The 13811-nt window shown below is 48.1% G+C and overlaps 1 protein-coding gene across 1 annotated transcript in view; it reads left to right on the top strand.

Annotated features, from left to right (window-relative positions):
• The window catches only part of EFNA2 (ephrin A2), a 292098-nt gene that overhangs the window by 242005 nt on the left and 36282 nt on the right, over window positions 1–13811 (top strand). The window lies entirely within an intron of this gene.

Below are 13811 nucleotides of genomic sequence, written 5' to 3'. Positions count from 1 at the left end.
AAATTCAGCCGGGCACAATTAGGTTTCCCAATCCCCAGGTCCCAGCGGTTTTACAGGCTGGCCAGTGGGGGAAGCTCCGCCTCCGCAGCCACCCTGCAGCTCTAGATCTTGGGCAGGTTTAGAAACATGCAAACAGGCCCGTTTCAAAATGTGTGTGTGCCTTTAAAGTTGAGCAGGAAGTACTTCGTGGGAAGGGTCAGCAGCACAGTCCCTCGGTTTGTTTTGCTTTCGTTTCAGAGCAACTAAGTGTGTGTGTGTGTGAGAGAGAGAGAGCAGTGTAGCCCCTGTTCTTTTCAGATGTGGTTGTGGAGGAACAGACCCAGTAAGTGTGTGTGTGTGTGTGAGAGAGAGGGGGTTGCCAATCCCCAGGTTTGGAGGCCCTCCCTCTCCCCAGCTTTAGGGTCATCAGAAAGTGGCGGGGGGAGGGAGGGAAATGTCTACTGGGCAGTTATTCCCTATGGAGAATGATTGGACTTGGCAACCCTAAACGCAATCCATCTCTCAGCCACAGGAGCAAGAAAGACCGTTGGGGAGACTTTTGCATCCCCTCCAGCGTCGACAAAGCCTTCCTTCACAGAGCTGTCCCAGGTTCTGTCCTAGGGTTGCCAATCCCCAGGTGGGGGCAGGAGATCCCCTGGTTTCGAGGCCCTCCCCCCGCTTCAGGGTCATCAGAAGGTGGGGGGAGGAGGGAAATGTCTGCAGGGCACTCATTATTCCTATGGAGACCGATTCCCATAGTGAATAATGGAGAATTGATCCATGGGTATATGGGCCCTGGGGGGGGGGTGTTTTTTGAGGTAGAGTCACCAAATTTTCAGCATAGCATCTGATGCCTCTCCTCAAAAGACCTTCCAAGTTTCAAAAAGATTGGACTAAGGAGTCCACTTCTTTGAGCCCCGAAAGAAGGTGCCCCTATCCTTCATTATTTCCAGGGGAGGGAAGGCATATAAAAGATGCGCAGTCCCTTTAAACGTGATGGCCAGAACTCCCTTTGGAGTTCAATCATGCTTGTCACAACCTTGCTCCTGCCTCCACCCCCAAAGTCTCCTGGCTCCACCCCCAAAGTCCCCAGATATTTCTTCGTGAATAAACAATTTTATTAGTAACATATGGTAGTAGAACTATAACTACAACTTATAAAAAGCTTAATATATATTAAGAAAAAGACCATCATTCTACCCCACATCTTACTTTCTCCCATCCCTCCCCCAATTACTTGACCCCCGCCAGTGTTATTTTCTTTAAAAAAACAAATATTAAAGGTACCCTTAACTATCAAGAAAAAAAACGAAACAAAAAAGAAACATAGGGAAGAAGAACCCCCTTCAAGAATTGTATTGTTATCTTAAAAATCTTAATCCTCAAAAATTGTCCAATGTCCTTTTATTTTCCACTCTTTCTCTACATATCTTCTGAATTTCTTCCACTCTTGGTTAAAAAGTTCTAAATCACAGTCTCTTAATTTTCTTGTTAATTTGTCCATTTCACTCCATGACATAACTTTCATAATCCAGTCCCATTTTTCTGGTATTTTTTCTTGCTTCCACAACTGCGCATACAATGTCCTAGCAGCTGAGAGCAAGTACCATATTAATGTTCTATCTTCTTTTGGAAATTTTTCCATTTGTAATCCCAGCAGAAAAGTCTCTGCCTCTTTATTGAATTCATATCCCAGGATCTTAGATATCTCTTGTTGAATCATTTGCCAAAACATTTTAGCTCTTTCACAAGTCCACCACATATGGTAGAAAGAACCTTCATGCTTTTTACATTTCCAGCACCTATCTGGCATCTTATTGTTCATCTTTGCTAATTTTTTTGGAGTCATATACCATCTATACATCATCTTAAAACAGTTCTCTTTAATACTATGACATGTTGCGAGTTTCATGGAATTTTTCCACAGATATTCCCAAGATTCCATCTTTATTTCTTTATTTACATTAATTGCCCATTTTATCATTTGAGATTTCACTACTTCATCTTCTGTAGCCCATTGTAAAAGTAATTTGTACACTTTTGAAATTAATTTCTCATTATCTCCAAGCAGAACTCTTTCCATTTCTGTTTGTTCTTTCCTTATTCCTTCAGCTTTGATATCATTCTCCATCAAACTTTTTATTTGTTGCATTTGAAACCAATCATATTTATAGTTTAGTTCTTCTGCAGTTTTCAATTCTATTTTCCCGCTTTGTATTTTTAGTAACTGGTTGTATGATAGTTGTTTTTCCTTGACTGTTTTGGCCGTTAACTTTATCACTTCAGCCGGCACTATCCATAAAGGTCTCCTCTCATCACCATATTTCTTGTACTTTATCCACACATTTAATAAGCTACTCCTTATATAATGGTGAGAGAAAAGACCGTCCATCTTCTTTTTTCCATAGTACAAATATGCATGCCAGCCGAATTTTTTTCCATGGCCTTCTAACATTAGAAGTTTTTTATTTAATAACGTTATCCATTCTTTTAACCATACTAAACAAATTGCTTCATGATACAGTTTCAAATCTGGTAATTGGAATCCACCTCTCTCTTTCGCATCTATCAGGACTTTCATTTTAATTCTAGGTTTCCTCCCGGCCCACACGAATTCCGAAATTTTTCTTCGCCATTTATCAAATTGCTTAGCATCTTTCACAATGGGGATGGTTTGAAACAGATACATAATCCTTGGTAAAATATTCATTTTTACTGCAGCTATTCTACCCAACAGTGACAAATTGAGCTTGTTCCACTTTAGCATATCTTCTTCTATTTTACGCCATAGCTTTTCATAATTGTTCTTAAACAAATCAATATTTTTCATTGTTATCTCTACCCCTAGGTATTTTACCTTAGAGGTAGTTCTTGTTGTCTATTTTTCTGCATATTCTTACATAAGATTTTTGATTTTTCTTTGTTTATATAAAGTCCCGCCAACTCCCCAAACTCTTGTATTCTCATTAACAACAAAGGTGTAACTTGTAAAGGATTTTCATTTATAAACATTATATCATCTGCAAATGCTCTGTATTTATAGGTAAATCCTTTTATTTGTAGTCCTTCTAAATCTTTTTCTTCTTGAATCTGCATTAGTAAAATTTCAATGTCCCCAGATATTTCTTGAATGGGACTTGGCAACCCTATTGCATCAGCCCCAGGACATTTGCAATTGACAGTTGGGTGTCGCAGGAATTCAGCCTGAAATGGTTTTGTTGTTGCTCAGTCGCACAGTCGAGTCCGACTCTTTGCGACCCCATGGACCAAGTGACGCCAGGCCCCCCTGTCTTCCACCATCCTCCGAAGTCTGCTCAAATTCGTGTTTGTTACATCAGTAATGCTGTCCAGCCATCTCCTCTTTTGCCGTCCCCTTCTTCTTTTGCCTTCTGTCTTTCCCAGCATCAGGGCCTTCTCCAGGGAGTGCTCCCTTCTCATTGGGTGGCCAAAGTATTTGAGCTTCAGCTTCAGCATCTGACCTTCCAGGGAACAGTCTGGGTTGATTTCCCTTAGGACTGACTGACTTGATCTTCTTGTAGTCCAATGGTTGGTATGAAACCGGTGTATATGCAGCGATCCCTCTCCCCCCCTCTCTCTTTCTCTCTCTTCCCTCCCCCCCCCCTTTCTCTCCTTTCCTCCCTCACACTGAATTTTCTGTGATCATGCCTGAAAAGAAAGATTCCCTCAGACCATTTCCTTCCTCCCCCCCCTCCCACCGCCTATCTGTGTGCACAATCTTTAGGATGCAGGCTGCAATGGGGGGGGGGGGGGGCACACTCCGCGAATGCTTTTTGGTACTCCTGGACCTTTCAAGAACATCTGATGAGTGGGAACCTAATGGCCCGTAGACGCGCTGAGTGTCTCGAGGAGGTAGAGCAAGGCCTCTTTCTCTCTTCTCCCTCCCCCCCCAAGAGAAATAAAATTCTGGAGTGCTGTCAGCTAGCCCAGAGTAATGATCTCATTAGAAGCCGCGGGGAGGGGAGAAAACCTGGGGAAACCACGGAAGAGGTTTCCTCCCCCATTTGATAGCATCGCCCAGGGCTGGATTTGTTTTGATTAAATGCTAGGATTTGGGAGGTCAGGCAAAAGGGGCCTCTAGGCATGTGCGGTGTGCCTTTCCCTCTCCCGCTCGAGGAGGAAACTCAACCGGCTTCTCTCGTAGCGGTGAAGTAGTGGTGGCAACAAAGAGATGGTTTCTCTCTCGCAAACGGAGAGCATGGTGCTGGGTACTTGCACAGCTTTACTGAATGGGCACATCATTAAGGAGCCAGTTTGGTGTAGTGGTTAAGTGTGCGGACTCTTATCTGAGAGAACTGGGTTTGATTCTCCACTCCTCCACTTGCACCTGCTGGAATGGGCTTGGGTCAGCCATAGCCCTGGCAGAGGTTGTCCTTGAAAGGGCAGCTGCTGAGCGAGCCCTCTCAGCCCCACCCACCTCACAGGGTGTCTCTTTTGGGGGGAGAAGATATGGGAGATTGTAAGCCGCTCTGAGTCTCTGCTTTAGAGAGAAGGGCGGGGTATAAATCTGCAATTACTCTTCTTAAAAAGATGGAATAGGGGGGTGTCTTGTTTGTTCCATACATGGGAGAGATCAGACTATACCTAAGAGCTGCTTTAAAGGATGTCAGCTTTCGTGCGCTCTAAGCACGCTTCATCAGACAAGGAATCAGGTACAGTGGGTCAGGTACAGTGAGCAGAGCTACACATTTAAGATCCAAGGACAGAACAGTGAAATTAACAAATTGAGCAAACCTTTGATCTGGGTAACATGAGCATGAGAAACCAATAAAACAGTAATGTGAGAATGTCTGTTAATTGCTCTATTGTTATAAGCAAGCCTGGGCCATATTGAAATCATTGTACCTGATTCCTCGTCTGAAGAAATGTGCAAGCGCACACGAAAGCTGACATTCTGAATAAAACTTTGTTAGTCTTAAAGGTGCAACATGACTCCTACTTTGTTCTACTGCTTCAGACGAACAGGGCTGCCCACTTGGGCATTTATTGTAAAGGCTGATCTATGCTAGAAAGTCCCCAGTTCAAATCTTTGCTCAGCAGCCGATTCCACTAGCTGGCTGCAGGCAAGCTAATAATTCTTTCACCCACTCGCCTAAATCTCCTGTATGTGAGTGATAATTCCACTGGTCTGCTTCACAGGGATGTTGTGGAGATGGCTGAGAGAATGGATCAACTCTTGCATCCAGGGATCATTTCGTAGAAAAAGAGGTGCTGGAGCGCATTAGCACGACTCATTTGCATAGGCCACACACCCCTGACATCACAGGAAGGTGTGCTGTCAGCTCAGCATCTGCCTCAAAATGCTTCTTGAATCATAATTGTCATCCTAAAACCTGACTCCCATCATACTTTTTAAAATTACTCTCTCCCATGTGACCACAGTGGCATGAGGAAGATTTCCATCTGCCTGCTTTATAATGTTTTGGTTATCTCCCCATTTTTTTGTGGGGGGAAATATTAAAAAGTTTGTCCACTCTTAGAGTTCAGCAGAATTCTCACAGGGGGGTTGAACAATGGAACCCAGAAGCAAGTGGAGTGGTTTGTTTGTTTTTTTTGGGGGGGCGCACTAAGAAAGAAAGCGTGCAATAAAATTTAGAGGTTCCAGAGCTCTGCTCCTGTGAGCTCCTCCCCCAAATGAGGCCTGCTCGCATTGGCAATTACAGAATGTTACTTGACTACTTTGCAGGGTTGATGTGAAGATTAATGGGATAGTTGATTTGAAACACTTCAGAAATATGTGGAGAGAGTGATCCAGCCACCCACAGACACCAGAAATGGCCAGTGCTGTCAAAATTGGTGACTCTCACTAAAGCGGTATTAAATGACCCCACTTTGGGGTTTTTTGCCAACTTCTGGGCATGGAGGAGGGGGGCCACTGGGGATGTGGGGGGAGGTAGTTGTGAATTTCCTGCTTTGTGCAGAGGGGTGGGCTAGATGACCCTGAAGGTCCCTTCCTACTCTATGATTCCATGAAATACCCCCTCTCCTTTTGCTTTCTCCAGAATTCCTCCAGCACTTCTTTCACTCCACCCCAACCTGTATCATGTTGCATTCCAGGCCACTGCCTACCAGCTCTGTATGGCTCTGCTCAGCTATGTATGGCTTTGCTCACTGTGCTGGATTCCTCATCTGATGAAGTGTGCTTAAGAGCACACGAAAGCTTACATTCTAAATAAAAATTGGTTGGTCTTAAAGGTGCCACTTGACTCCTGCTTTGTTCAACTGCTTCAGACCAACCCGGCTGCCCGCTTGGATCTAATTCCACCCCAAAGTTGCTTCGGGCCAGAGTTGGTGTTGACTTCCTCAGTTCAGGCAGCACACCTGGGCGGCTTTTCTCATGCGCAACCCTGCTGCTTGGAATTGGGGCCGTCACCCTCTCCCCTCCCCCGGTCCACCGAGGGGCTATCCAACCAGCCGTCGGGCTGCCTCTGCTCTGCCACGCTAGTTTGCTCCTTCCCCTGCGGTGGTTGCATTACAAACACAGCAGTGTGCCCAACTCTTGTTGGTGGGCCAAGGATCGGGGAGAAAGCAGCCCGCCCCACTGCGCTCAATTGCCACTTCTCGGCACAGTGGGAAGCTGTGTCTACAGCCAGCTCCATTTAAATGGAGATGTGGCCACATCTTCTGCTGGGCAGGGAAACCGTGCATGGGGAGATATAGATCTCTTAGCTGGGCTTATGTATGTATGTATGTATTCTGAATACATTTCCTCTCTCGGAGGCCCACAGCGTCTTTCCCTCCTGGCTGCGCATATGCATCTTGGAGTTCAGGCCACGTGGGCGGGAACAGGAAAGACTCTAGCAGAAATCAAGGCTCAAGATATGCAAGCCGTAGAGCCACACAGAATTCTTCACCAGTCCCGGCCTCACATGAACCTTAATGCAATTGCAAATGTTTTAAAATGGCTGCCAGACTGACATATCCCCTAATCCAGGGGGTGTCGAACTCATTTGTTATGAGGGCTGGATAGGGTTGCAAAGTCCAATTTAAGAAATATCTGGGAACTTTGGGGGTGGAGCCAGGAGACATTAGGGGTGGAGCCAAGATCAAGGCTGTGACAAGCATCATTGAACTCCAAAGGGAGTTCTGGCCATCACATTTAAAGGGACGGCACACCTTTTCATTTCCTTCCTTCCATAGGAAATAATGAAGGATAGGGGTACCTTCTTTTGGGGCTCATAGAATTGGACCCCCGGGTCCAATAATTTTGAAACTTGGGGGATATTTTGGGGAGAGGCAATAGATGCTGTACTGAAAATTTGGTGCCTCTACCTCAAAAAACAGCCCCTCCAGAGCCCCAGACACCCATGAATCAATTCTCCATTATTTTCTATGGGAATAAATCTCCATAGGGAATAACAGTTCCCAGCAGACATTTCCCTCCCCCCACTTTCTGACGACCTTGAAGCGGGGGGAGGGCCTCCAAACCGGGGGATCCCCTGCTCCCACCTGGAGATTGGCAACCCTAGGGCTGGATGTGACATAAATCAAACGTTGTTGGGCCGGGTTGGGCCGTGTCGGTCCAGGCCATGCGTGTATCTAAGATTAGGTAGCAGAGATATAAACTTTTTAAAGGACACAAATATGACTAAAGGTTTTTTAAAAAAAATAAAAATAAAATAAAACATGCTTAAAACATTAGCACTCTGTCTTAAAGGTGCTTTCTTTGTATTTCTCGCATGGGATCCAGCGGACTGGGCAAAGGAAACTCTGGCTCTTTCCTTCCCTCCCCAGGGGACCAGGAGCAAAAGGAGCCTCAGCCAATTGAGAAAACTGGAGTTTTGCTCTGAAGAAGAAGATGATATTGGATTTATATCCCGCCCTCCACTCCGAAGAGTCTCAGAGCGGCTCACAATCTCCTTTACCTTCCTCCCCCACAACAGACACCCTGTGAGGTGGGTGGGGCTGGAGAGGGCTCTCACAGCAGCTGCCCTTTCAAGGACAACCTCTGCCAGAGCTATGGCTGACCCAAGGCCATTCCAGCAGGTGCAAGTGGAGGAGTGGGGAATCAAACCCGGTTCTGCCAGATAAGAGTCCGCACACTTAACCACTACACCAAACTGGCTCTCTGTAGCTCTGCTGTGCGATTGAGCAAGCCTTGCAAAGCAAGCTGTTATGCAGAAGGAAGCAAGAGAGAGGGAGAAGGAAGCAGATGACAGCCAGTTGCTCAGGGGCCTGATAGGAGCCCTCTGGAGGCCTGATTCAGCCCTTGGGCTGTATGTTTGACACCCCTGCTCTAATCTTTGGAAGCGCTTTTTCCAGCCCCCTGCACCTAACTTGGTGATCACAGGAAATACACTCAGGCTGATTCCGCACTCATCTTGCTCCAGGGCAGACTTCCGTTTCTGTGCAGAGCAAGCTGGCGATTTCACACCAGTTGCTCCATGCCACCATTTTGCACGGGGCAAACCTGCGATTTGCCGCGCCACAGTGTAAACTTGTTTTATAGCATCTCAAGACCATAAGAGATGTCATATTAGATCAGGCCAACAGCCCATCCAGTCCAATCCTCTGTGTCGCACAGTGGGCAAAACCCAGCGAGCATCAGGGCCAGAACTCCAGAAGCCCTCCCACTGTTGCCCACTAAGCACCAACAATATCAGACCATCACTGCCCAGTGTTGCCTCTATGTCTTGTAGCTAATAGCCACTCATGGACCTCTGCTCCAGATGTCGATCCAATCCCCCCTTGAAGCTGTCTATGCTTTTAGCTAGATCCAGGTGGGCAGCCATTGGATTCTAATTTTGTGCTGCTTTACATCCTTAATCACTGCCCACCAGCTATAAGTAGCTCTGCTCACTGTACCCCATTCCCTCGTTTGATGAAGTACGTGTGCCTGCATACGAAAGCTGACATTCTGAATAAGACTTTGCTGGTCTTAAAGGTGCTACTGGACTCCTGCTTTGTTCTATGCTTTTAGCTGCCTCCACTTCCTGTGGCAGTGAATTCCACATGTGGCAGTGAATTCCACATCCTGTGGCAGTGAATTCCACATGTGGCAGTGAATTCCACATCCTTTGGCAGTGAATTCCACATCCTTTGGCAGTGAATTCCACATGTGGCAGTGAATTCCACTTCCTGTGGCAGTGAATTCCACATTCCTTTTGGGTGAAGGACTTCCTTTTATCCGTTCTAAGCCTATTGCTCCTTAATTTCATTGAGTGCCCACGAGTTCTTATATTGTGAGAAGGGCAGAAAAGCACTTCTTTCTCTGTCTTCTCCCGGGCCTAATTTTGTAAGCCTCTCTCTCTGGTCACTCCTCTGTCATCTTTCTCCAAGTGAAAGAGCAGTGCCATGTGTTCAGTTCCTCGTGTGGCGGGGGGTGGGGGAGGGAAAGACAAGCAAGGAGGGCAGATGGTGGGGGGGAGTGCTTGGGGTCTGTGCAATGAGTGGGTTGGGTGCCTCTCTGTAGGTACAAAACCTCCTGGGGGGAGGGGATCCAGTTCTTTGGAGGACCAGCATGACGGTTGGGGCTGACCGGACGAGGATGAACGAGAGCTGTCCAAGGCCGCTTTTCAACTGCCAGAGAGACGCAGGACCCGTTGGGCTCAAAAAGCAATCGGTTCCGGCGTCTTAAGGACTTTGGTACACACCGAGCGTAGCCCCAGTACCGCCGTGCCCTCTTCCTAGTTTTGCTAATCCCCTAATCTCTCGGATAATCTGTCCCCCAAATGTAAAAAATTGTTATAGGACTGGAGTGTGCCGCTGAATATAATACCCGAGGGGCCAGATGATATGTCACTGAAGAATGGCTCCCCCCTAACAACTAATCACCTACTGTTGCCAGTTTATTAATTTTAAGAGGTGCTCAATTTAATCTTATAAAGTTAATGGGAAGAGGGAAGATTATGCCAGTCACGTGGTCGAGAGAAGGCCGCGCTGGGTTTTGACTGCCGACGGTTTCGACCTGGTACAATCTAGCGTGCTTTCTTTTGCAGTAACTTCTAGTGTTTCCCTCTGGTGGGAGAGCTAGGCCTGGTACCTTTAAAAGGGCAGGGCATATGAGAGCTCAGACAACTGGGTCTGTCCCTGGCGGTGAGAGGGAACGTTGGGGAGGGGAGTTAAGAGGGAGATCCAGAAACTGGGTCTTTAGGTGCAGGAGAGAAAGCAGGCAGGGACGAATTTCTACAGTCATGGCCCCGTTCACACAGCGTGCTGAGTACGTCTTAAACTGACCCAGTTCTGTTCCGAATATCTTTTTTCTGGATATTATCGATCAGACTGCCATACTGCAATTCGAATCACTCCGCAGTGAAACCGTCTCCTGCCGTCCACACGACGGTACCACGCAGTTCTTTTTTTCTCCACTTTTGTGCGCATCATGTGCGCACATGTGCATAGGTTAAAATATTATGTGGTTAAGCAGTTATGCGCATATCGCTAAGTAGTTAAAAAAAAAAAAAGGCGACTGTAAACCAGATGTCTGAGGCTCCTTTTGCTCAGGGACAGCCTTCAGACATCCAGAAGTTGGTCGAGAACTATCCAGACGGGGAAACTACGAGGTGAAACCGGAGAACTAAAAAAAACACCTCAAAGGAGCAGGTAACAAAATACTCCGGTTCTGAGAAGGATTGGGGGGGGCAGTACAAGTTAATACCGGGAGGCAGATGTTGCTGTCTGACCAGCCACTTTTAATCCGGTATAAAACACCAGTGACAACTGTGCGTCTGAACAGCCCCTAGATTTTTCAAATCTTGGGTTGCCTGGCGCGCCCCCAGAATTACAACTGATCACCAGACTACAGAGATCAGCTCCCCTTGACAAAATGGCGGTTTGGAGGATAAACTCTATGGTAGGGGTATAGCACTCATTTGTCACTAGGGCCGGCTCTGACATAAATGAGACCTTGTTGGGCCGGGCTGGGCTACGTCAGGCCAGGCCATGAATGTACCTATTTAAGATTAGGTAGCAGAGATATAAGCTTTTCAAAGGACACAGACAAACATGACTAAAGGTTTTTTTAAAAACCCTTAAAACATGCTTAAAACATTAGCACTCGTTGGTCTGAAAGGTGCTTTCTTTGTATTTCTCCCCGGGGATCCAGGGAACTGGGCAAAGGAAGCTCTGGCTCTTTCCCTCCCTCCCCAGGGAACCAGGAGGGAGAGGAGCCTCAGCCAATCAAGATTTTGCTCTGTAGCTCCCAAGTGATTGGGCAAGCCTTGCAAAGCAAGCTGTGATGGAGGAAACAAGAGAGAGGGAGAAGGAAGCAGACAAGAGCCAGTTGCTCAGGGGCCTGATAGAAGCCTTCTGGGGGCCTGATTTGGCCCCTGGGCTGCATGTTTGACACCCCTGCTCTATGGCATGATACCCTGCCAAGGCCCTTGCCCTCCCCAGACTCCATCCCAAAATCTAAGGTGGCCAGGTCTGTGTTAGAAAATACCTGGAGACTTTGGAGGGTGGAGCTGGGAGAGGGCGGGGTTTGGGAGGGGAGGGGCTTCAGCATGCTACAGTGCCACAGAGTCCACCCTTCAGAGCAGCCATTTCCTTTAGGGGAGCTGATCTCTGCCGGCTGGAGACCAGATGTAAAAACGGAAGATTTCCAGGCCCCAGCTGAAGGCTGGCAACTGTACCAAAATCTCTAGGAATTTCCCAGCCCAGAGATCTCCTGCTCTTCTGGAAGCCCAGAATACAAGGAGTTGTCTGTGGTTTCCCAGCAGTGTGAGAGAGCAGGAATACTCTGTGCATGTTCTGGCTGTTCACAGGTGGAACAGTTGTGGCCTGACATGAGTACCTTTACTGGCACTGAAAACAGTCTCTCTCCTAATTCCTTCTCAAAGCATCTATGTATCTTAATTCCCAACATGGCTGCTCTGTGATGATATCTAAATCTGAGGATAGGGGACACATGGAGGGAAAAGAGATTTTTCGGCACTCTGAGGGGACTCTGAGAAGTGACATCATCGCCAGGGCCGGCGTGTGGGAGTAGGCCAAATAGGCAGCCGCCTGGGGCGCCACTTGGCCTAGGGGAGCCATGGGGCGCCCCCTCTCCCTGTGTCTGCCCCGTGTCCACTGCCTCCCCACGCCTGCCGCTGTCTGCCTCCCTGAAACCGCCGCCTCCCTGTGCCTGCTGCTGTCTGCCTCCCCAGGCCTCTGATGTCCACTGCCCTCCTGTGCCAAGCGCTGACTGCATGGGAGGGAAGAGGGGAGTTCGGCACACCACAAACCCACCCAGCCGCCCTCAGGAGCAACCTCCCACGGCCACCTGGCCCCAGCCAGCCACACTCGGCCCTGCGCAGCCGTCTCTGGGGGCGGCAGGACCATGTTGGTCTCGGCGGCGACAGAAATGATGACGTCATTATGATGTCATCAGTGCACGCGACTGAAACAGCTGAGGGGCGGAGGTTGGGAATCAGCCTAGGGGCGCAGGCACCCCCAACCCCGGACCTGGTCATCGCGCCGGGCACATTGCACCAGGGATGCTCTAGAACTCGGAGTAGAAACTCTATGGTAGCATAGAGTTGTTACCACAAATCCTAGCACACCCACGGTGCAAGATGCCTGGTGCAGTGCCCTAACTTCCAGGAGGCGTCATCACGCTGCAAAAGAGACAGGAGTCCCCCACCCCAGCAGCAGGGGAAAGGAATAAGGTTGCCAAGTCTAATTCCAGAAATATCTGGGGACTTTGGGGGTGGAGCCAGGAGACTTTGGGGGTGGAGCCAGGATACACTGGGGTGGAGCTAGGAGCAAGGGTGTGACAAGCACAATTGAACTCCAAAGGGAGTTCTGTCCATCACAATTAAAGGGGCCTCACAACTTTTTAAATGCCTTCCTTCCTTCCACCCTCCTCTTCTCTGATTTCACCTCAGATACGGAGCGGGCGATGCCGCTGCGCTGCTACTGCCTCTTCTCTGCTTCATCTTAGCTGCTCCTCCGAGATGGGCTCAGCCTGAGCCATCTCGGAGGAGCAGCTACGGTGAAGCGGAGAAGAGGCGGCAGCCGCGCAGCGGCGTCGCCCGCTCCGAGATGGGGTGGCTCGCCACATTCCTTGGCGCCGTTTCCCCCCGTCCCCCCGCTTCCGTTTTTTGCGGGGAGCGGGGGAAGAGGGTGGAAATCCGGGGGTCCCCCGCCAGGGCGGGAGGGTTGGGAAGCCTAGAAAGGAAAGATGGGGAATGCCCTCTCCCTGCAAGTTTCTGGTGGGTCTCCACTTGCTCTTACTGTTTCTCAAATTTGAATTATAGCCATTCCCCAGATATTCTCTGTGAATGCTCAAAAATTTGCCAACATATTCGCCAAATACTGTTCCTTTTTTTGGGGTGGGGGTGCGGTGGCTTCTTATGATCTTAAATATTCTGTATCTATGATCTGATCACATTTCATCCTGCCAAGGCAATGGCAAAGCACTGGGGGGTGGGGGTTTGGGGTTTTTTGAAGCAAAATATCATGTTTTCCACAAAACACAGATCAGAAATGTTGTGTTCATGGCAAATTGGGTTGGTTTACCCATTCTCAAATGTTTTGGGATGTTCGTCTCAGCCCTATTCTTTTTAGCCATCGCAGTGTGATGCGGTGGCTAAAAAGGCAAATGCAATTTTGGGCTGTATCAGCAAAAGTAGAGTGTCCAGATCACATGAAGTGACGGTATCGCTTTACTCTGCTCTGGTAAGACCTCACCTGGAATACTGTGTTCAGTTTTGGGCACCACATTTTAAGAAGGATAGAGACAAGCTGGAACAGATTCAGAGGGCGACAAGGATGGTGAGGGGTCTGGAGACCAAGTCCTATGAGGAAAGGTTGAAGGAGCTGGGGATGTTTAGCCTGGAGAGGAGATGGCTAAGAGGTGATCTGATCACCATCTTCAAGTACTTAAAGGGCTG

This window comes from Heteronotia binoei, chromosome 2 (genome assembly GCF_032191835.1).
Source record: "Heteronotia binoei isolate CCM8104 ecotype False Entrance Well chromosome 2, APGP_CSIRO_Hbin_v1, whole genome shotgun sequence".
Classification (NCBI taxonomy): domain Eukaryota; kingdom Metazoa; phylum Chordata; class Lepidosauria; order Squamata; family Gekkonidae; genus Heteronotia; species Heteronotia binoei.
Note: the sequence above shows the minus strand (reverse complement) of the source record. Positions and strands in the feature narration are given on the sequence as shown.